The sequence below is a fragment of the Struthio camelus genome, chromosome 1, assembly GCF_040807025.1.
Source record: "Struthio camelus isolate bStrCam1 chromosome 1, bStrCam1.hap1, whole genome shotgun sequence".
Taxonomy (NCBI): Eukaryota; Metazoa; Chordata; class Aves; order Struthioniformes; family Struthionidae; genus Struthio; species Struthio camelus.
In genome coordinates this window covers 78,704,402-78,727,763 of record NC_090942.1, presented here as the reverse complement: position 1 = coordinate 78,727,763, position 23,362 = coordinate 78,704,402, and the positions used below count along the sequence as shown (strand labels likewise).

General features: G+C 40.3%; 1 protein-coding gene across 19 annotated transcripts in view; it reads left to right on the top strand.

Annotated features, from left to right (window-relative positions):
- SHISAL1 (shisa like 1) overlaps window positions 1-23,362 on the top strand; it is a 349,437-nt gene that overhangs the window by 149,821 nt on the left and 176,254 nt on the right. For 4 of the 19 annotated variants that reach the window (XM_068951748.1, XM_068951719.1, XM_009678756.2 and 1 more), the window contains exon 1: window positions 1,835-2,220. The exons of 3 other annotated variants lie outside the window; for them this stretch is intronic. The gene's annotated coding sequence lies outside the window, so the exon portion shown is untranslated. Of the gene's footprint in view, window positions 1-1,827; window positions 2,221-18,994; window positions 19,320-23,362 lie in introns of those variants that run through there. 12 more of the 19 variants (XM_068951737.1, XM_068951713.1, XM_068951662.1 and 9 more) reach the window with 9 other exon arrangements.

The following is a 23,362-nucleotide window of genomic DNA, read 5'->3' as shown; positions in this document are numbered from 1 at the left end:
TGTTCTTCCTTAGTTGTGAAGAGCAGGTTCAGCAGAGCCCCACTTCCAGGCAGCCTGTCCAGCATTGGCATCAAAAAATTGCCCTAAAGACACACCATATGTCTCCTGGATTGCTTGTACCTCACCATGTAGCCCTTCCCACAGATGTGTTAGGGTGGCTGAAATTTGGCATGAGAACCAAGGCCTGCAGTCATGAGGCTTTCCCTTGTTCAAAGAAGCTTTGATTGGGTTGTCTGGAGATGTCTGCTATGACTGCTCCCCTTTTGACATCCTCTGAGTCTAGTCCATCAGCTCTTAACCAGCTTGTCAGCAGTCCTGTATCAAAACTGTGCGTATAGCATTTATGCTGAGCGCAAGCTCTTCTGTTTTTCCCTGCCTGTTCTTCCTGCAGAGCCTATATCTATCCATTATAGGGCTCCATTTGTCACCTGTCCCAGCCTATCTCATGTCATCCCAGTTACGTCATAGCTCTGCAGGTGCACACAGGTTTCTGATTCCTTTGTCTCTTGTGCTGTATGCGTTCATTTTCAAGAACTTCAGATGGGTCCCTGGTCACACCATTTTCTGAGTGGAGTGTGAGCACCTCCCTGTCTTGCAGTTGGTGGGACATACCCTGATTTTCTCCATTCTTCCCATTCCTGCTTTGGTCTTCCTCCTCCAGTTCAAAGCTTTCCTCACTAGGCTAGCAAGCCTGGTAGCAAAGATGCTCTTGTTCCACTCATCAGGTGGATCTCATCTCTCCCCTACCAGCTTTGTTCCCCAAAGAGCATCCTAGAGAAGCCCAAATTCTGCCTGTGGTCAGGGAGGGCTACACTGCACCTGGGCCTCTCTGCCATCACAAATATAGTGTGTCGTGCAAAAAGATATTCTGGCCTTGATATAGAGATGTTAGGCAATGAAGAATGCACTAGGTCCCTCAGTAAGATAGTTCAGTGATTAATATTCCTTATTGCAGATAAAATTAAAGAAACTGCACTATATACTCTGACTCTATCTAGTTGCAGCTGCTTTCATTGAATCCTAGGAAGGCTTTAGCAGCTAGATTAAAGTAATATAGAGGAGATTCTGTAGTTAAAAGCACAGCTTCAGACCTTCTGATGCAACACAACATGGGGTGGTCTTGAAAATACCAGAGTGAACTAGGAGTTACAGTGCTGAGTGAGGAGAGAAATTCATCATGCTCCAGAGGGCTTTTAAAAGTAAGCATTCTTTTTTTTTTTTAAGTGCCTCTTACATGTTTGGGTTCATTACACATGGATTTTTTTATTAAGCATATTTAGTGTTTGTGCTTAAAATGCTCCTCCTTTGTTTTGTACACTCAGGAGAAGCTCTACTGTTTTCAGAGTTCCCGATTGGATGGATCATAAAAATATCCATGAGTTGATGAGCTCTGACCTATTTTTTTAAATAAACACATTTCAGTCATCAACACTGTTTAAAATTGTATGTGGGTTTAGAGAAGCCTTGGATGGCTGTGTACTGTCACTGTGATGTGCAGGCTCTCTCTCTTTGGAGGCATCACTTCCTATGTTGTGTGGCATATACGTATGTTACAGTTGCCTTCTTTATCTGTCCTAATGTTGTAAAACTGGTATTCCTTTCCTTCTGCCTCTTTTTCCCCAACAGCAAGAAGGGGAAAGAAGGCTGCAACTCCCCCGCCACATCCACCTCCAAAGATTCACAACTGGGCTCGAAGCTGTGTGAAGGCAAACTGACAGGCTGCAATTCTGAATTTTAAAATCTTCCCAGATCTCTCTTGTAATTCTTACGGTGAAAGGGGTCGTGCGCTAAATATAAACCTCTTCAGACAACCTAAGAAGAGACAGTCAGGGAGCTCATGGTTAGGAAAAGAAAAAAAATATATAGCTAAGAACTGATATTCTGATGGCAGATTACTAAATGCTTTATATCAATTTAACCTGCCTTTAAGACTTAATCTGTTTGAGTTGTTGTGCTTTAGATGCCTTGGAGACACATGGCTTTAGAGGACATCTGACATTTCCCTTTTGGCAGAGGGAGGACGGAAAAAGACTTATTTTGGTCTGTGTTACAGAACTGGCATCCAGGGGAATCTGCTCTCACATGAAGTGACTCTCATTCAGATCTGCGGTTCATCTAAATGTATGTGGAGCTTGGAATAAGTTGATCAATAGGCAACCACTTTGAAACCCGTTATTTGTTTTTCAGACACATCAGTGGTGACAACTGACTTGCTAACAGGTAATGTTATTTCTAGTCCTTCTTGCAGCAATAAAAAAAAAATGGGTATAGTTTATTTTGATCTTACTCAGGGTGCTGAATTGCTGATTCTTAAATACTTGGCAACACACTTTGCCTTTCAGTTCATCAGTAATTCTTTAAAATGTAATGATCTTGCTAATGCTCATTGCCAAAGGGGAAGCCTTTTGACAGAATTTTGGAGTTTGCATTAAAACAAAATAGGTTTTGAGTTGTCATTCTAGTAGCTCTCTTTGAAAGCCTTAATTCGTGCCAAAAAATCAAACTTAACACCAGCAACTCCTCTGATTGTTTCTTAAGTTATAGATTTAATTTTTCTAAGTCGGGCTGGCAAATTAATCTAGACTTCTCTGTCATGAAATCATCTGCATGTTCCCAAATGACAATGTTTTTTTCTGAAAAGGCAGCAGCTGCCATTTCCCTGGCATTTCTACGGTAATATATTTCTACTCCTCAAATAATGCCACTATGCATTTAAGTAACTACAGCTAATTTCTTTGTAAGAAGCACGCTTTAGAAAGCAACTGGAATTGCGATATGGAAAGTGAGAAATCTGCAAGCTGGGGTGGGGAGAAAAGCTGCTAATAAAGCACTTATAAACTTTAACCTTTCAGTGCCAAGAGTATTCAACATACCAAATGTGAATTCCTGAAGAGCTCTAACTGCTGGAAGACCAGTGGTTTTAGGCTGACAGCAAAGTGCGTGCACAGGCAATTGCAATTCACTTCCAGTCTCTAGAGCTGAGTACTATTGTATCGGGCAAAAGGGTAACTTGTTCTCTGTTAGCATATGCTAAAAGGGGGAAAGAACTGGGCAGAGGGAAATAGCTACCTCTGCCATATCATCACATACTTTTTCATTTGGAACCAGGTCAGATCACTGACGTTTAAGCTTTCCCAGTTTCTGAATGAACTGTTAATTGCAGATGACAAAACTAAATTTTGCATGAACTGTATAGACTGGCATGATTATTTTTGTTCAACTGAAAATTCAGTTGAATGCTTTGGGAGCTTGTGTATCCTACAATATATGGACGTATCCAAATATTAATTATTATTTAAATGAATTCTTTGCCTAATCTGCATAAATATATTTAAAGCAAAAGGATTAATTTTGATCCAAGTTTCCCTGTGAAAGAGCAGATCCCTTTAATAAAGTACTTTGTGCATCAGAATTATTTCTGTTCCTAGGGTGCAAATATGATATGCTGTTCTCTTCTCCCTTAACTGATGATGGCCAGAATCAATTGCAAGGGGATTCTTCTAACTTGGGTTTGAGCTACCTGACTCTTAAGATGAATGAATGAAAAAATCACTGTTTCTGGTAGACAGCATTAGCCAGCTAGTTCATTGTAGGCTCATCATGCTTTCTGTACTTTACAGAGCGTTAAGCTGAGGCTTAGCTGGGGCACGGGTAAATGCCCTGCAGATTTGGCCTCCGGCCAGTTCCAGGTGTGGGGTGCGTTAACATTGGCACACAGAGGTTTGAAAGAGGATGATGTTGAACCCAGTCAGTAAAGTCAAATTCAGCCACAACTTCTGAGCTGCAGTTCAGCTGTAGGACTCTCCTCCTCCTTAGGGTTTTAATTTCAGTGTCTGCATATCTAGTACTTATCCTCAGCAGGTAACGTGCTTAAACAATTTAAATAAAGCATGTTTCAGTTGTGTTTGCTGGTACAACTGCAATATTTCAAACTGAAATTTTGATCTGAACTGGTTCAGATCAAATCTTCTGAACTATGGGAAAAAGACAGTCTGCCGGTATTTAGTGAAGTCAGCTGATGACTACTGGTGGCAGGGTTTTCTTTAGGGCAAGCATTTTGGCTAAACTCTCTACAACAAGGAAGTTGAGGCTATAGAATTTTTTTTGCTTAAATCTTCCAGTTGTATATCAGATGGTACATGAGCAATTTCATTACTGCTTATTTCCATGTATTTTTCTATAACAATCTGATACTGTGCGGAGAGAGAATGTAAGGGTTATTGCTATGCATTGTTTATCATTCCAGAAGCCTGATTTAAGAACCATGCCACCATTATATTAGTTGCTGCCCAAATAACAGTCTAATAACCATTACAGTTGCATTTTATCACTGCAATGTAATGAAATGCAAAGCTACAGGGAAATAATTTTAAAATTAGAAGTGGTGTGACATTTTCATGGTGATACAGTAGATGTTTTTGGAATGAATTTATAGTTGCTTCACACACTGATTTGTTTTCTGCTGTCCGGCTGGATGTTGCTATCATTTTAAGTTTAAATAAAAGCTTAAGAGTAAGTTAATAGCGTTGCCATAATATATTTCTGGTAGCACAAGTCTTCCTTAGTGGTTGTATAGATGATGTGCTGTCGTGAATGTTTGTTGCTTTGCCTAACCATTATTGAGGTGTCTGTCCAGCATGAGGGACCAGGTATCTGTCCAGCATGAGGGACCAGTTCTTTCAGAGGCTGTTTGATCTGCTGCATTGTCTAGGCTATATCCTAACAGAGATCCTAGGAGCTGCAGATGCAGCAGAGATCCACATAGGCTTGTCCCTGCCAACGTTGGACTGGGAAGTTAGCAAAAAGTATACAAAAATGGCACCTATAGAATGGTGATGAAGTCATTTCATAACACTTAATATTTTCCTGAAGTCAAACAGGACTGAAAACATATGCTGGAAGAATTGCAAAGTTATACCAAAAAGGGAAGACATGTTGATCTAGGTAAAACTTGTTAAGATTATGTGCGACTCAGTTACGGTGATATTTCAGCTAATTAAATCTTAGGCTCACATTATTCTTGTGAAGAGGCAAAGGCATCTTGCAGAGCTCTAAAGAACTCAGCATCCAGAAGGAAGAACCCTTTCGAAAAGATGTGAGGAGCCAGGAAATCTGAACATCAGTTTTGTTGTAATTTTATTGATATTACAGTACTTCCCAGCCAAGGAATTAAGACATCTGAAGATGATAAACTACCATATTTCGAGTGTGTATATTTACACTCTCATTCTTCTCTGGGTATCAGGATGCTGTGGTAGAATTTGAGTACAGATATGGAACTAGGTAGCAACAGGAAGTTCAGAATCATTTAATCCCTATTTCAGTTAAGTATATATTATGCAGAACGTGAGATCTGATCATGCATCAGAACAGAAAAGCTTTAATATGACCAGAAAAAAAAAAAACAGAGGAACCTGCCTTAATCTCTTCCACGCGGTCCTGAAAGACAGTGAGATGGCTATGTTTAGATTCACTGGAATAAGAGTCAGCTTGGGGTTACTCAGTAAAATTGGTCTTGGTAAGGTGCAATGTAGCATAAGGGATTTGAGATGCGTTCTCCAGGCTGACATCTGCCTTCATCCCATCTCTTAAGTGCCTAAATTCAGACTCTGAAAACACATACTCGGAAAGAGAAATACTAACAATCTTTTTCAGAACAATTGTATGTGAAAGTCTCATTGGCTTTGATGGGACTTGGTCACTTTGTGCCATTAAACAGGCTGTTTCTTCAGATGATTTAAAAACAGAATTTCAGCTGTACATATAACTAGTCTAAATTTCTAATAATTGGAGGGAAAATGGCATGAGAGATGAACAGTAAGTTTAGCAGGAGTATTTTGACAGTGTTACATTTCTTGGTTACCCTAAAGAAAGAAAAGATATTGAAGGTTCCTAATATACGTGGAAACTTTGATAAAAGAACACAAGCTGATGGACAGAATTCTGCTTGAGATTTGGAACCCTGTAGGTTTTGTGGGAAATGGATGTCTTTCAGGAGCAAAGAACTGCAGAACCTATATTCAATGCATAGCCCTCTTCCACTGTGTTATTTCCTAAAAGCTGGCTAAAATGAAAAGGCATCCAGCTGCCTGATCTACTAAGAGGAAGCTCAAAAGATCCAGGAAGCTGGAGCTGCTTGCAGTTTCCAGGAGCCACCAGTATAATCCAAATAATTGGATAGCAGAGGGAATAAGCATCATATATAAGGGAAGGAACCAGATGGAAGAGAAACATGTTCAGGAAGTGACTGAAGAGCAGTGTAGCCTGGCCACGGAAAATGGTGAACAAAATAAATATATGAAGGGGACTAAATATAGAAAGGAGATGCAATTAATGTTTTGGAAACTCGAGCTGCAGGTCTGTAATGTCTTGTGTGATCTGCTTTGGACACACTGTTCTGTGTTCCTGTGTTGTCCCCATGGTATTCTGGGCACTTAACTGGTAGATGAGTCACCATGCCTGTGCTGCAGCTGCTTCTCCATTAAATACAAGTAATTCTTTCCACTCTTGGAGGGATGCTAAAAAGGATCGATTTGGAAAGTGCCGTAAAGATATTCTAACGTTCATAGGTCTTCTAAAGCCTAGGTAGTAATTGAGCAGCTGTAGGTTAGTCAAAGATATTTCACAGCAAAAAAGATGCTAAACTGTGGTGTCTCTGATTTGTGATAAAGTTATCTTAGGTGTTCCTGATACCCAAGGTGAAGAAAAGGCTGCTTAAATGGGTTAGGAAATCATTGAACTTGTTTACATTTACTCCACAGTGGGGTTCAAGCAAATCGCTGGGAATAAAATGGCTTTGCAGGTTAACTTTCTGTATGCTTCCTGGCTAAGTAACCAATTACTTTAGCTGGCATGGGATTTTACACTTCACCCTTAACTTTTCTCTATGTGAAGTGTGGACCAGTAAAATAAAACAATTCTAAACGAAACCTAAGCTGATGGCGTGCGACTATGATATAGTGCCTCAATCTTAACATGCTATGCATGATGGAGTAATGGAAATGGGTCTTAAGCATTTCATCACGGTGTATTTTTTTGTGGTGCTGTCACAGACTTCAGGTATGTTGTGCACATAATTTCATGGTCAGTAGCCTTGTGATTAAATGGTTCTTACAATCCAGTCTAAACTATTCTTTTCATTTTAGTCTACAAAACCTGTGGTGGTGTTCTAAGCTGAAGTTTCCGTGGAAATAACTGTCAAAACACTTCTAGTTAGCTCTATAAGCAAGTGAGCAACTATTCTTCTCCTAATGATCACGTAACTGATATAACAAGAATTGTTTTCTAGGTGTGTGGGCACAGCAGGGAAGGGAACCTACCAGCTGTAAATAACTAATTTTAGGACAATTTGAGCTCATTCAAATTCCAAGTTACTGACTTGGTAATCTGAAAGTTGGTGTCATATCACCATCTGCACGTGTTGTCATGCTGCATAAAATCAAAGCCTCAAGAAACCTTGGTAAGAATATACTTAGAGTATGTGCCATAAGAACCATTACCTGTAAAGGACCTACTTTGGCATATGCAACGCAAGCGGTTGTTATCTCTCAAAGTTGATATTAGTGCGATATTAGTGATTAATGTTGCCAATAGAAAAGTATGATGGCGCAGTTATGACCCCACCGCTTAGAAGCAGATACTCAGTCCTTGCCATACTTAAGTGACATTTACTGGACCTCCTTCCTACTTGGCTGGACCTGATTTACATGAGTGGAGTGCCAAAGAATGATTTCAAATTAAATTTGCTTTACAACATGTTTTAGATCCTTTCCATTGTGTTATGACACTGTAAATGGATGCTCATAAAATATGGCCCAGCAAGTAATTTTTCACAAGTCCAAATTACATTATCTCTTCCTGGAAGGAATGTAGCACAGCTTGTATTTCTGTCAGAGAAGACTTGTCTGTACAATTTGGCCCATGGTAGTATCAGATTTCATGATGATTTTTGCTCTTCTGCTCTTTTTGTCAAGAGCAAAGGTCTCTGCTTTAGGAGGTTGTTGCTCTCCTTGGGGTGGAAGATGGAGTTGCCGGTGATAGTGATACATCCACTAACTCGGAGCAATTCTAGTAACTATGATTTTTGTCAACTTTGCCTACACTTGTTTTTGACCTGGAACAAGTTTAAAGATGAACATACTTTAAGTTTTATTCTAAGAAAACAAAAGATTGTGTTGATTATGAAGTTTGAAACAAGATAAAAATGAGGTAGTAAATCATTGACTCTTTAGACTCTAACACAAAGATCTTCAGTTGGCCTTGTACTGGGTTTCCATTCAAAACAAACGCAACATCAAAGTAACTGCATGGGACTGCACGGGGAACAGATTTTTCCTTTTAGGATACCTATTGCACTGTAGTTCTGTTTGGCCTTTTAGAGACTGCATGAAAGCATAATGCCTTCAAGGGATGCTGTCTATAGCTTATCCACTTTGGGATGCAGAAGTTACACTCTTTCTAATCTTGCATGTCTCTCTGCTTAGAAGTCTCTGGAGTTGTAAGTGTACCAGTCTCTCCCTTCCCAGGTACCATGGTCAGACGTTTTCTTAATTTTGTCCTGTATTGCAATCGCATATTAGAAAAGTAACAGCTAAGCAACAGTTTTGACAGTGTCATTTCTAATATGTCAGGGCCTTTTTTTTTATCAGAGACCAAATGAGAGTAATAACAAAATGTCTGATTCCCCTGAAGAAGCCCTGGGGTGGGGGTCCTGGAAGAGTGGACTCCTGCTCCTTCCTCCAGCCTGGAGAGGCAGCAACCAGCCAGCACTGAGGCTTTGCACCAGCTTTGTGCTCCTGGAAGGGGGGGGGGGGGGGGTTTGATCTGCTTACCAAACTCGAGACCCTTAAAATTTTGAGATAGAAATGAGGTAAGGGACAGGGGATTTAGTATATGTGAAGCTCCTTTTCCCTTCCTGTTTTCTGAAAAATGGCCTTAATTAAGCTGGAATGGCCTCTTCAGCTACACCAAGTTGCTCGAGTACCTTGGGCAGAGGATTTGACCTTTTCAGCTTCTCTCTAATCTCCCCTGCTCTTTAGTTCAGTTACTAGGGCTAAGAATCTGGATTGGCATTGTTAGAAGAAAGTATTATATAATAACTATTTTTAATTTTATTGCCTTCTAAAGCGAGAGAGATAAGGGATTTCTTTTATTTTTTTTTGTATCTACAGAGAAACTGTGATAAATACACCTTAGCTATTAGGATGTGCCCTTCCTTAAAGCAAGTTCATTTATCCAAGCACTTCTATGTCCCCTTTTCAGGGAGGAAGGCAGAGCAGAGTAAAAGCCCCTATTCCCCTTCTCAATGCCTTTCAAAATTATATAACCTTACCCTCGCTGCACTCATTTAGCTTGCTAGTTTGGTCTTTGTCCTGGATTATTTTGCTGTTTATCTTTAAGGTAAGGGAATTAGAGAACTTTCAGTCTAAAATCCTACAGAAAAAATCATTAGGCACCTTGATATGATCTTCAACGTGTGTTCCTCTCATCTGCAACCTTTATCATATACTCATATTTTGCACTTGTATATATGTACAATAGCTCCAAATAATAAAATCATATTTCAAATGTCATGTTATTAATTTAGGGGAAAGCCTATTAACTATTAATACAGAATGTGAATCTCTACGGTGTATGTTGTGTAACAGGCACGCATAATAGGCAGGCTGTATTTGAAGGCACGTGATACAAACATGACAGATGGACCCAACGTTTTGCTGTTATCCGTGTTAGTTATGTCTATTAGAATTATTTTTCCATCAAACAAAAATGAGAGGCTTTTAGGGATATTAAGAGACGTAAGGCACATACAGGCCCTTGATTTGTGTGTTGAATAAGACTCATACGATTTTATTATGTAGCTGTAGTGTGTCCTCCTTTATGTACATATATGGTACAAATTGCTTTGATCCTGGTGTTGCGTGCTACACATAAATAACTTTAATATAAATAGCCTGACTTAGGTAGAACTATTGAGAAATGAGATAATTGTGGCATGTAGCGATGCTGGGTGTTTCCCCGAATGTTTCTCCCAGATTATAGAATATAGATCAGGGCGGTTCAAATACTGAAGTACAATTTGTGGAATAATGATTTTAGTCTGTTACGTTATAGCATTCACAATCTTATCTTGTTTAAATTAATCATCTTTCATCTCTTCTCCACTGCAAATTGACTGTTGTACAGGGATCACCTTTATAATGAAAGCCATTTTAGTCTATATGATAAAAATTGAAGCAGTTGGGCATTTCATTTCAAAGCCATTTAATTCTAGAGTGTAAGGATGTGAATCAATATCACTTAAAATAAGTCCTCTCCCCCTGCCCTGGATAAATTCAAATTATTTTAGCGGTTTATTAAATACTGTGTAGTGCCCTAATTTTTTTACAAGCTCTGAGTATACATGGTTCCACTGGAATTTGGCAAGTTTTTTCAATTTTAATTAAACCAGAAACTATTTTTTTTTATAAAAGTAAAACTAAAAGCAATAAAGAAACTCCTTTTGAAATGCAACACAGAGTGTGTATTGCAGTGTCAGTGGCCTAGTACCCCAACACTGGGAAACTTCCCTTTCTTAATAGAATAAGGGGTAGATGCACATGAATAGCAAGAATGAAGATAAGTATTTCCTAAGGTTTAGGACAGAACTGATCTTGATTAAGTTAACATCTGTTTGCAGGATTTATCTTTCCCATATGAGCTAGATGCTCCAGAACTGCTTTCTGCAGTTTGCTCTGAAATACCATGTGACTGACTTTTGGACACAGTACTCAACATATTCCGGTCTTGACCTGCAGCCTCGATCCCTTCCTCCTTCCTTTCCATGACTCGCTGGCTCTTGCTAAAGTGCCTGTATTGCTTTCCTCATTAGTTACTGGAAAGTTAGGACTGTGGATCACTGCTAGTAAAATGCTCTGATGGCAGATGGGAGTAATACAGGAAGTAATATATTCCATGTGACTTGTTCACACCGTGGTATTAGAAGAAAGACTTAGATTGCAGTCAGCAGGATTTGTGCCCACATACGTTGTGTATCGTCAACGACTTACCTGAAAAGTGATTTAAAGGATTCATAACCTATATGTTTACCAGTTTCTCAAACTTAGGCAAATCTCTTATCTTGTATTGTCAGATTATTGCTTCAGTGTGTAGGTACTATATATAAGGATTTTAAGTCCCTTTTTAACTCTTACCTTTGAAAAAAATAATTGCAGTGTTTCGATGACGGTTGATATGTCTGTAGCATAGATGTAAAGCTGCTATGTTGGTATGTAGAGGAGTTGGATTTTCTTCTTTTTGTGACTGGTAAATTTTCCCTCTGGCTTTTATGCATTATATATGGTAGTATCTCTTTGAGTATATAAATAAGGAAAAAAGTGTTGAGCTTAAGGAGAATACCTGCTAGGATTCAGTTAAAATAACTTTTTGGGCTTGAGTTTTCATTCTGAACTTGCACAACGTTCTTGCAATAAATAGGGTCTGTGGCACACGGGGTTCAGGAACAATCCCTGCAATTTTTAGATGAAGTAAAATGTCCATATTGGAAGAAATAGCTCCTTGACCTCAGAAGGGCTGCTCCTCTGCTTAATGTTAAGATTTCTGTAAGTGTTTTCAAGTTCAAGGACGAAAGAATACAAAGGGGAAGAGAAGAAGCTGAAGTTAAAACAGAATATCAGGGCAGAGAGCACCAGGTACTGCTAAAGGAATTAGAGGTGGGAAAAGCAGAAGGGGAGAGCCTTTAAGAATTAATATTGGTGCTTCATTGTGGCTCAGCTCTGTACAAGAGTTACTGAAGAATTTCATGACTGGAGCAGATGTTCCAAAATTAGCTGCCCTTTGACTGATCTACTAGGTAGGGTGGTGAGCAACTCTTGTTATACAATTAATGCATCTATTCCTCTTTTACTTAGGAGGACATGCTCTGGACAGTGAACAACTATGGCTACTAGGGCTTTCTACTGTTTAGGGGTGGCAACTACCAAATTATCTTCCAAAGACTCGCAATGTTTCAGTGGTTGGGTGGGTTTTTTGTTTGTTTTTTTCCAGAGAAGTTGGGCTTATTTGGTGAGGGCTGGGATGGAAATCAAGACCTTTTGAGGTTTGGAAAAGGTCTGTTTACCTGGTTCTGACCTGATATTTTCCCTGTCCAAGGGGTAAGGATCATAAAAGCATGGTTTGTGTGGGTCCTAGCTGTAGTGAAGATGATCTCTGTGTCTTGGAACGATAGGGAGCAGTTGTGTTCCTCTGGGGCAACATGAATAATTAAGCAGATGGTGGGTGGGGATCATGGCATGACTGGAGGGAGGGGATCTGCAAAAAAGGTAGGAACATCTGTCCCGCTGCCTTACCTTCCCCTTTGACAGTATGTTTTGCACTGCGAGCAGCATAGCTGCCTCTAAAAACTCCTGGCTTCCTTTGATGTGAAGGGCCAAACTATGATACCCTCTGCTCAGGAAAATCTAAATAGGCAGAGCACCTAGCAGATCTTCACCAAAGTGGGATCATGTTCTCAGGAGAAATGGCGAAAGCATCAAGAATATCTAGATTGTTCTGAAAATACTTTACCCAAGATATTAAAGAATGTTTTTGCTAGTGAGAATTACCCCTCATATATGGAGGCGCATATTACATCTAAAGCAATATGATCATTCTGATTTGTATTTAATTTTAAGTCAAACAACTTTGGATTTGTTGTGGTTAGTTTTAAATATCCAAGCAGTACACTTTCGGATCATCGCTGTCAGGCATTCAGTTTCTGTGTTACTCTAAACAAAAAAACATAAACTCAGAAGCTGGTTGTTCATTAATCAGAGGTAGGTCTCTGAAAAGCAAGTGCAAAACTCTTGAAACCTGTGCAAAGCTGATAGTGGCTGAAAATTCATGAATTACTGATGGCTTTTTGGTGGCCTTTCTCAAAAAACGTTGGCTCTGGTCCAGTACCTGGTAGCGAAGGAGCCAAATTACACAGACTATCACCATAGCTTGGCCTCTCTCTTCTCATTCTTGGCTAAGAGACCAAACACTGAAAGTAACTTGTAACCTCTTGAGCTATTGGCCAGGCATTAGTGGATGCACATAGGCTTCCCTACATAAACTTGAAGTTATTACCAACATGGCAAAGTAACACAGGCACCTTCAAACTGCCGTGCCGTGTTCCCTAGCGGGCAGCTTGGTAGGAGTGCGTATCCCAAAATGAAATACCACATATTTAAAAAAAATATATATATAGTAGTTATCTAGCTGATATTTGTCAGTAATGAACTTTTACAGAGATTGTAGGTAGGAAAACACCAGTGACTATCCAGGCATAATATTTCCCTCATGGAGCGAGTTGTTGCTATATTTGACCTTTGTGATTCATTAAAGTTGACAAACATATTCTGATAGCTCTATAATCCTTTATATTCTTGCGTTTCCCCCCAAAAAATCACAGGATTCTTCCCATTTAACAGTGTCTAGCAGCTGCTTCGTACCTGCTTTTGAGAGCAAGTTGAAGGGTTTTTTAGCGGAGAAGAAACCTCTCAGAGTAATGTATGTATTAAGATTTTCTCTTCCTTCCGGTGTAACAACCTTTTCTTTAACTGCTTTAGTGCATTTACATAGAACAACATTATCCACAGCGTTTCAATTCTTATATAAAATTTGGGTTTCTGTCTTTTTCTTTTTTTTTTTTAACCTGACATAACACTGAGCTTTGAGAAAGTTCGCTGTTCATATTCTTATCAAAGTTTTGTGCTGTTATCAGATGCTTTTACTAATGATATTTAACTTGTTTCACCAAACTAGAAGGTCTGGTAAGGAACAGTGTTGTGGTAAAGGAGCATGAAAAGTTCAGTAGTTAATTCATGAAGCTGTTGAATAATTCAACACAGGTAACTTAAACAAGAGTTTAAAGGGCTGCTAATAACGATGAGTAGTTCATTCCCAAGACCTCTGCTTCTTGCCTCTGATATAGAAAGTACAAATCAGAAAGCTTAGTAAGGAGTTGTTTCATCTGTAAAATTTCACCTATTGCAAGATGAATTTTGGTATGCTTTGCAAAGGTGGTACTTTTTAAATTTGTGAAAAGAGAATATAAAGAGTAAGGACTTCAACGACTTGCTGCGGCTTTTACTATCCTACGTGGTTATGTAACTGAAAAAGGACATTTAACTGAAGGATCTTCTCAATATTTGAAAAAAGCAGTAGTTTATTAAATGTCTTCAACTGTCTTGTTTTCTTTAAGCAAGCATTTCTAAAATAGTATGAGCATAAAAGTCCTAACTCCGGAAAATACAGATTTTTTCCCTGCAGAGATTAGAAATAAGCACCTAGTATATTTCCTAAGTAAAATTCTTGTTAAACTAGAGACTTCCCCTGCTAGAGAGCCGAGTGTGATGTGACCCTCTTGAGGTATGGAGAACAACTCTGGGGATTCAAGGAAATGAGTGGTCCCTCCTCTCTCGTACTCCTCAGGTGAAGAGTAAATGGAAATTGATTCTGGTATATACCAGGAATTCCTGAATGAGGAAAGTGGTTCTTCAGTGTCCTCAGTTGAGATGATGGGACAGATGAAGCTTCAGTGAGATAGAGCTGGCCAAAGCATTTCTAGCAAATAAAGTTGTTTGGAAATGGTGGTTTTACTCATCCTGAAGTGTATTACAAGTGTAGTACAGCTGTATTGAATTATATTCTCCGAATAGTGTCAAGAAGAAATGTCTATGGTGATAGTCACAAAACTGTTGGAGGAAGAAAAGAAAGAAGTGCTCAGCCACACCTCTACTAGTCTGGTGGTTATGCATTTTGCTAAGCTACATTAGACTCCCTCTTCTTATTAAAGAACCTGTTGTTGATTTCCCAGGGCAGAGTGACCAACAAATCTTATTCTTGAAGTTAAGTCTTGTGTTGATCTTGTAATTTCACAGAATAATTCAGGGTTGGAGGGACCTCAGGAGGTCTCTTGTCCAACCTCCTGCTCAAAGCAGGGTCAGCTATGAAGTCAGATCAGGTTGCTCAGGGCTTTTCTCAGTCAGATCTTGAAAATCTCCAAGAAAGGAGACTGCACAACCTAAAACTTGCATGAATACTTACATTCACTGGAGTAGGGACTGAAATTTGGGTGACTCACTGGCAGGTGAATGTCTTAATTTTTTGGCTAAAAAAGGTACTCTTAACACGCTGCACTAATGCTTGCAGGTACTTGCCATGCACAGTGGCAAGCTCTGAAGAATAGGAGAGTATGAGTCCAGAGCAGCCTGGAGCCTCCTAGTTGGAGCACTCCTCCACTGGAGATAGATGTAAATTCAGATCCTGGTCCTGAAATGAGAAGGTCGTCATAAACAGTGAGGGAATGAATGCTGGGTGGATGGGTGCTTCCTACAGCACTGCCAGGTTTTTAAAACTACTCCTTCCGTTTCCTTTACTTTTCTTAAAAGTATTCACAGGTATCAGTCTACATGTAGCACTATGTTGCATGAAAGCACACTTCTCATTGTGGCTCAGGGAGAAAGGAAATGAAAGACTGCAATGCTTTGCTGCAAAATGAACCTCAGATGAATGCAAGTTGCACTTGTCCGGCACATGACAGATCACAAATAAGTAATAGTAGGCAGAGGAAGCAGAGGCAAAATGCTGATATTTTTAATATACTTTAATTATTTTGCAGTGGTAAGTTGCTTTCAGGAATCTTTGCCTGTTCACTGGCAGGAACACAGGCAAATAAGTGGTGGAGGTTTGTGGCTGGGACACGAGGTAGACTCTGCCAGTGGTTTCATAGTGGGAATTAACTCTGGATAATGCCCAGATGCTTGATTTCACCTTTGAACTCTTCACAAGGAAAATCACATTGAGTAAAGAGTCACCTGTAAACATGCTACACAGTACTGGGACCTGGTTTGCCATTGCCCTTCCCTATTACTTAAAAATCTGTGCTCTCAGTACTGTCCGGTGATCATGTGTTTGAAGAGGACATTGCTCTGGTGCTTTGAAATGTGCTATGGGATTGAGCAGCTGAGGATTTACAGAGTAAATGCACTGTGCTCACCAAGGCAAAAGGGAGAGGAGGAAAGTTATTTGTATGAGCTTTGTCGCAGGATTTATTCTTCAGCTTTCTGTTATCAGAATTGGATGGTTTGATTTGATTTTGTTTTGTTTTGAAGTGGGTTTCCATGACAAGCAAACATTTTTTTCCAGATTCACCTAACCTCCTGCAGAGCCATGTTTCATCATCTCTTGCTGCTCACACCCTTGTGACATTTCAAAGGCTAAAGATTTCTCTTTGGTAGTGAATGCCATTCCTGCTTGAACTTGCTGTCAAAAAACACACCGACGTTGTTCTCTGTTCACAACCGAACGCCATTGCAGTTGTTTGTGTTTGCACGTGCAGACCACCATTCTTCATGCTGTTACATAAATATTTTTGTGCTGTGAAGAATAAACAGGATATAGCAATGGCTGAACCTAGTTAGATTAGTTTTCATGTAGTTTAATATCGCCTCTGTGTACTGTTTGAGATAGAGTAAGGATGAATCAAGTCCTGCTTGCTCAGTCCAGTAGATGGATTATGAAACTGCTCAGAGACCATTACTTCAGAGCCTAAAACTGATTTTTATTTGTGATGCAGATTAGTTCTAACTAGTTTTGCTCTAGACAAACGGGCAAATGCTTTCCTCCTTCCTGCTGCAGTTGGCCATGTAATTATGGAATACTTCTGTGCTGTGGCCTGTCTGGCACATAGTGCCTCTGAACCTGGATGAGACTGCACTGAGTTGAATTAGCACTCTTTTCCAGCCCTTGGATCCAGTTCTGGCAGGTTGTGTTGGTAAGCTGTGAGCCTGGGTAGCTGTAAAGGTACAGCTTGCTGTCAAGTGACACCCACGCAACTGTTTTGAATCCTATCACCTGCTGATGCTCTGCCCTGGACTTGAGGGGGTGGTTCTGGGAGAAGACGCTGCGTTTGGCTCCTGTGAGTGTCCTCCACCAGATGTCTTTCCCTGCCCAGGCATATATTGATTGTGTGTGTGTGTGTGTGTGTGTGTATACATATATATATATAGAGAGAGAGAGGGCATATTTGTGTGTGTGTGTGTACATATATATATGGTATACTTGTGAGCGGTGATAACAGGACTCTCTGGATGAGCAAGGGGCTCTGGTCTTATTCCACAGCTGTAGACAAAGGTTGTGTTCCCTGCTCTGTATCAGATACGTGTGATGGCAGATGACAGTATGGCTGATGGCAGATGAAGCCGAATGAGTAGTTTGGTTATTCATAAGCCAAGTGACCCCTGAAAGACAGCAGTAAAAAGCAGTGGAAGGTCTTCCGTAAGCTAACAATCTGATGCTTCAGGCAATGCGACTTATGGGTCAGCTGGCAGTCAGAGCCCGCTATTCTGTCTGCTCCTTGGGTGCCCTTTGGTACAGGGCTGGGAGACATTGTCCCCAAAGGGCCCCTCCTCCCTGTCCGATTCAGACAGTGGATTTTGTGACGACATTTTGGAGAACACAGTAAGCAAAGGAATTTTTGCCTCTACTGTCTGTCAGCTTGTCTGTCAGGCTAACTGGGGAGAGGCATGACAGTGTCCCCCACGTCTTGCTTGCGCCTTGCCCATTTGTCTTGTGCATGTTCCTTCAGATCACTGTGGCGCTGGCTCTCCTTTGTGTGCCCAATAACCCTCCTTGGGAACCATTTTCAAGAGGTGCTTGAAAGCGGCCAGGCTGGAGCTAGTCCCTGTCTAACCTGAGCTGAATGCTCCACTAGCTTCAGAGCAACCAAAAGCACAGGAAAGAACATCTTCGTAACCTTTCCTGAGAAATAATATCTTACTTGCTCTAAATACCTTCATTTGTAACACTAGAAAACTGATATTTGAAGGAAGTCCGAACGAAACAAGTAATGTGGAGCTTTTTCTTCTCTAGGTAGCCTTGTGCATTTCTATCCTAATGTTCACCGTTTTTGTTATATGGATATTTAATTGTGCACTGTGCTGCTTTTGTGTGCTTCTTTGGAAGATCTACCTGTATTTAAAGCTATACTGTTTTTGTGCAGTGTTTTGTACAGTGCTGTACAAATGCCATAGAGGAAGATGTCCCAATTTTGAGGGCCTTTTATAACTTTAAAGGAACCTAGCTAATTTTTATGCCAAGTCACTGTTGCAGCCTCCATTCATCAGCGAGTCTCAGAAGCAGATGCTCCATGCTCATACACCGTGTTGAAGCTGCTTTATTCCCCAGAAACTTTGCGCTTTATGCTTTTGGTTTATGTAGGTCTCTAGCTGTTAAGATTTTAAAGGCTGAAAGACGTGAATTAAATGTGACCAATTCAGATAGCTACCTGAGGCTGCTAAGACAAGATCTTCCAGGGAATGTGAACTTCTTATTCATCTATGAAAACACCGCAGGTAACACTAGAGAAAAGCAAAAAAAAAAAAAAACCCTAATTGTTCTAGGATTTGTCTATTTGAAGGTATTTCAGGTTTAAGCTCTTGAGCCAATTTCAAAAAACAGTTCTATGGATGGTATGTGAGCATGCTTTTTCCAGTAAGAAAGAAAGAAAGAAAAAAAAAGTATGAGGTAAGCGTGGGGGTCAAAGGGTTTGCTGCCTTTTCTATATTAAAGCTAATATAGGCATTCATATTAAAATGTACATCAGCTTAATTGGATAGTAAGAGAAGTTGCTCTGTAGGTGTACAACTATACCTGTAGCACTATTAAAAGTGCAGGCAAAAGAGGCACAGGGAGGATTGCAATTTACAGTGGTTTTGGTATCCTCTCTTGCTGGCATCTGAGATCATTCTTTCTTTTCACTCTTCAGCAAGGAGATAAACCCAAGGGGCATAGTAGAGTTTATGGGTATATCCAAGCCTCTTCTAGGAGGAACTCAAAGGACCTGTTCAAGCATGTTTTGAACATCTGCATGCATTTTTATTAGCAATGTCTGTCTTTGACAAATCCCAGAGATGGGCCTGTTTTTGTAGGCAGTGGTATCAGAGGAATCTACCCCTTCCTTACCAGGACTCTCATCAGAATGGCTCCAGCGCATAAATAAAGCATGGTGATTTGTCCGGCTTTCCTGAGAGCATTTTTTCTCTATAGGGTCTTTTGCAGTGTTTGGGAGAATGAGAAACTGTACACCAGACCTCAAGAATCAGCCTTTCATCTACACTTTTAAACTGAGAGGGAGATTGTGGCCTCAAGTTACGCTTGTGTAAGTTGAGTAGTGAAGTTTGCTTTCCTATATATTCATATGAAACTTGGATTTTTAACTCTTCCTGCTCCAGCAATACAAACACTTACAGAGGAGCTGACTACTTTTCTGCAGAAAGGGCTTGCACTGATGTTAGGTGTGTTTTCATCTTCCTACATTTTCTGCCTTAAGCTGCCTGTAAAAACAGTACCTTTTTTTAAGGCAATGGGGGGAAAAACAAGATAGTATAAAATACCTGTCTGCTTAGTCATGAAATCTCTGGGGCATAGTAACAGAGAGGGAAATTTTAATTTCTTCTAAGGTAATTTCACTGGAAAAGTATGTTGATTAGTTTTACATGAAATAGCTCTTGCATTTCTAAGCAGGACCTGTCACTGTAAAGAAGAAATGCTCAGTCTTTGCTATCTGTCTGTGAACATAGATGTTTTAACTGTACTCACCTATTGCATAAAATGTAATTTGCAATTTGAATTTGAATTTTGAATTTGTAATTCAGCACACTTTTATGTGAATAAAATTAAATATGACTTTTGTCATTTTAATGTTAATTTAGTGGTAGGAAATCAGTTTAGTGGTAGTCAGTAAAAAAGAAGAGGTATTCTCTGTATTCATAGATCGCCTCAACATTTGATTTACTCAAAACGCTGGACTCACACTCAGGGCACTGGAGAGTAAGAAATTACATTGCTTTCATTAATTGCTGTTTGAATATGTAAATTGTAAATGGCTTTGCAGAAAGATTGATTTAGAAATAAAAAAATCAAATATTATTTAGCTAGTGAAAAAGTCCATCTCCATTCCTGCCTCTCTGGCTTTTGTCTTAGACAAATTATTCTGACATTTGATGAAGAAAACTTCAAATTGTCCCATCTAAAACCAGAAGTGCAACTGCTCACTGTTCTTAAGTGATAACTTACTGAAATTTAGTGTTATGTAGGGTATATCAATGTGGGAGAGCATTCCTTAGTATTTGTTGTTAGCGTTTCATTGCTGCCTATTATAGAATGCATTTGCAAAATGAACGGACAAATACTCTTGTGCTTTAAAATAGTTAACCTATTTAATATTCTAGGATCCACTCCAGCAGGACTAGTTGGACATCAGACGAGTGGAAAGGCTATTATCAGTTGCACTGAGCTTTGGGTAATAGCCTTATTGCTTGAGGCTGTATTTTTGTTTGCTTTGGTGTACCTTAGGAATTATGTCCTTAAAAGCACATCCTGTCGAAAGCCTTGGCTCAGCAAAGCTGTTCAGCTCATGCTTAAATTCGTTTGTGCTTTAGGCCCTCCGCTTGACATTGGAATGTTTTTATCTTCTGCTCAGTGCATGGTTTCCCTGAGACTCGCTGGGGCCGCGGAGCGGCGGGCTCCTTGCGTGGCTGCTTAGGTGGCGCGTTCCCTGCTGTTGGCTGGGCCACTGCAGCTGGTGGTAGACGGTGCTGAAGCAGGGTTACCCTTTGCAGATCTTCTAGGGAGAGCTAAGAGCTTGTCTCTCTGCTTAGAAAACAAATGATGTTAAGGGACGTGAGGAACCTCGCCTACTGTGGTCCGCTTCAGTGCCTTTACTGGCTTTGGTATCTTAAGGCAACGAGGGAGAAAATAGCAGAAATATCCAGAGATAAATAGTGCCAAACCTTTCAAAACAGGGGTGATATCTGCGTTATTTATGTATTATGTATGTATATATACATAGATATATGTAGAAAATATGGCCAACCCATATGAATTCTTAAACACTTACAGAATGTGATATTTACCAAACTGGATGTCATCTCCTGCGTACCTGATAGGACCGCTGGTAACGGGGGCCAGAATTTTTCTCCCCGACCATAGGGACCTGTTTGTTTCTCAAGGAGCACAAAATGTGTCTGAGGACAAAACTCTAGTTAAAGTAGCTTTTATGAAAGTATATACTCTAGTAGTAAAAGCTATATTGCTCTAACTGAAACGTTGCATTATTTGAAGGGCAGGGTTGCAAGATAATGAAACAATAATAAAGCAAAAATAAAACGAACAAATTCATAGATCCTACAGTTTAGCTACGTGCTATTCCTGAATACCAGTCATGTAATGCTTCAACACTTCTGCGACTTCTTCATGCCTCCTTGCGTTTCATGCTTGGAGAACCTCAACTTAAAAGGCCTGCACTGTGAAACTCCTAAATGCTTGCTGCTACACTACTGGGTCAGACACTGTTTGCTGTTTTTAGTGGTCCTTCCCAGAAATCAGTAAGAGGTAATATATGACAGTCCATTTCAAGAGAGCTCTTTTCTTCTTGCTTCCTATTTGCAAAACCCCGGGCTCCGCTCCCTGTGGCTGCGGCGTCGTACTTGTTTACTAACAAGCAGGGTAGACATCTGCTTCATTAACCTCAGGGGCACCTTGCAAAATAAACTTCTTCGAGTAGGTTTGGATTAGGTTTCCAGAGTGATTGCATCTCCTTCCTTGCTGACGTGCAAAAGCGCTAACCGACAGCACGTATATTTCCCTGGTGGTTGCACATAAACACTGCAAGGAAAATGCACCATATTTCGGACTAGGCTCAGGTTTGTTGGAACGCTGCATAACTGAGTTTCCTGCCGCTCTGCCCTTACCTGGGCTATGGGGGAGGGGGAAGAGCTTTGTACTGTGATGTATAGTCTGGCTGCATTTCTCTTTAAAGAGCTGGAAGCCATTTGAGCTGAAAATGGGACTTCATGGTGAAGACTAGGGGTGAACACTGTCCAGATCTCTTAAGCGCAGTTGCTGGGCCTGTGCAGTGGGTTATGTTGCACGTGCCCCATGTATGCCCCAGAGGACAGAGAAAGTGAAGCCCTCACCCTGGTGACCCTTGCCTCCTGCTCAGGGCAACAAACTTTAGGAAAGGGTCGGAGGTTCCTGCGCTGCGCGGCAAGGACAGGCGAGAGCACGGCTGAGGTATGGTGCCCGGCGTGCCGACTGGGCAGGGGAGCTGCCTGCACAACCCTGCAGCATAGGAAAAGGGAAAGCAAGTAAGCAAGAATGAAAGCAACCTCTTTATTTTTCCAAGCTGTGCATATTAATTGAGATAACAGTTTCTAGGGAAAGTCTATTTATTAAGTGTAACTATTTGGATTCCTTCTGTTTAAGCAATCTTTTATCCTTGTCCCCCAGGACAAGCATAAGATCTCCACGGTAGTTACAGCTTGGTATTTGCTGGGAAAGCCTCTTAGCAGGCTGCAGCATGGTGCACAGAAAGGTCCTTTAGACCTTCTGCACATCTGTTTTAACTTCTTATAGTGTTCAGAAAGTTTTTTGCCTGTGAAACCACCGTCGCGCTGGGTTTTGGGCTGTTCTTAACAGCCGGCGATTAGATGAGCAGCACAGCACCTCCCTGCTAGTGAGCCAGGGTAACCTTTACTGCTACAGCCCTGTTATAAAATGCTGGAAAATACCACAAACTCTGTACCAGGCGTAATTCCTAAAGTGCCTCGGGTTTTGTAGTGTGCCCCACGGTGCAGTCTTGTGTCCATCTTGGTTCTTTTGGTTATTGCTTTAAACACTTTTCCTTCTTGTCTGAGGGACGACAACAACAACAACAAAAAGCAAACTTAGTCGGCGTGCGAGAACGTGCTCTCTCGCTTTCTAGTGAGATCAAAGTGACCTGGAGTCATGGTTTCCTGCATCTCGGACAGCAAAGTCTGAATACTGCTTTTTCTTATTCATTTTTACAGGTAAATGTGTTCTGTATAAATCTTTCCTATCAGTTTTGTATTGCGCTGTGCGGAACAATAATGACAACAGCAGCTTATAGCTTACCATGTTTTGGTTCATGTACCTGTTTCTTGTAGAGTAAATAGTTCAGGGAGTTACAGTACTTTAAAGCAAGGTTACAGATGCAAGACAACTGAAGGAAAATTGATTCTTTGTGTTGCTCTGTAAATAATAACTAATATATTTAGCGTTATCAAGGAGTTGATAAGAGGAGCAATCCCTTAATTAAATATTTGCCATTTTAGTCATGCTGTTATCTCTACTGTGCAAAGCTTCCTAAAGAGAAACGTGGTGAAAGGGTTCAGAAGGCACTTCTAAAAACCCCCAAACTAGTAGCAATTCTATTGGATAAACAATAAACAATTTTAGACTTCAAAAGCTTTTTACATTGGATGGAATTTTAAAAATGGCTTTGTCCTAAGGAACAGGGTAGATTTCAAGGATATTT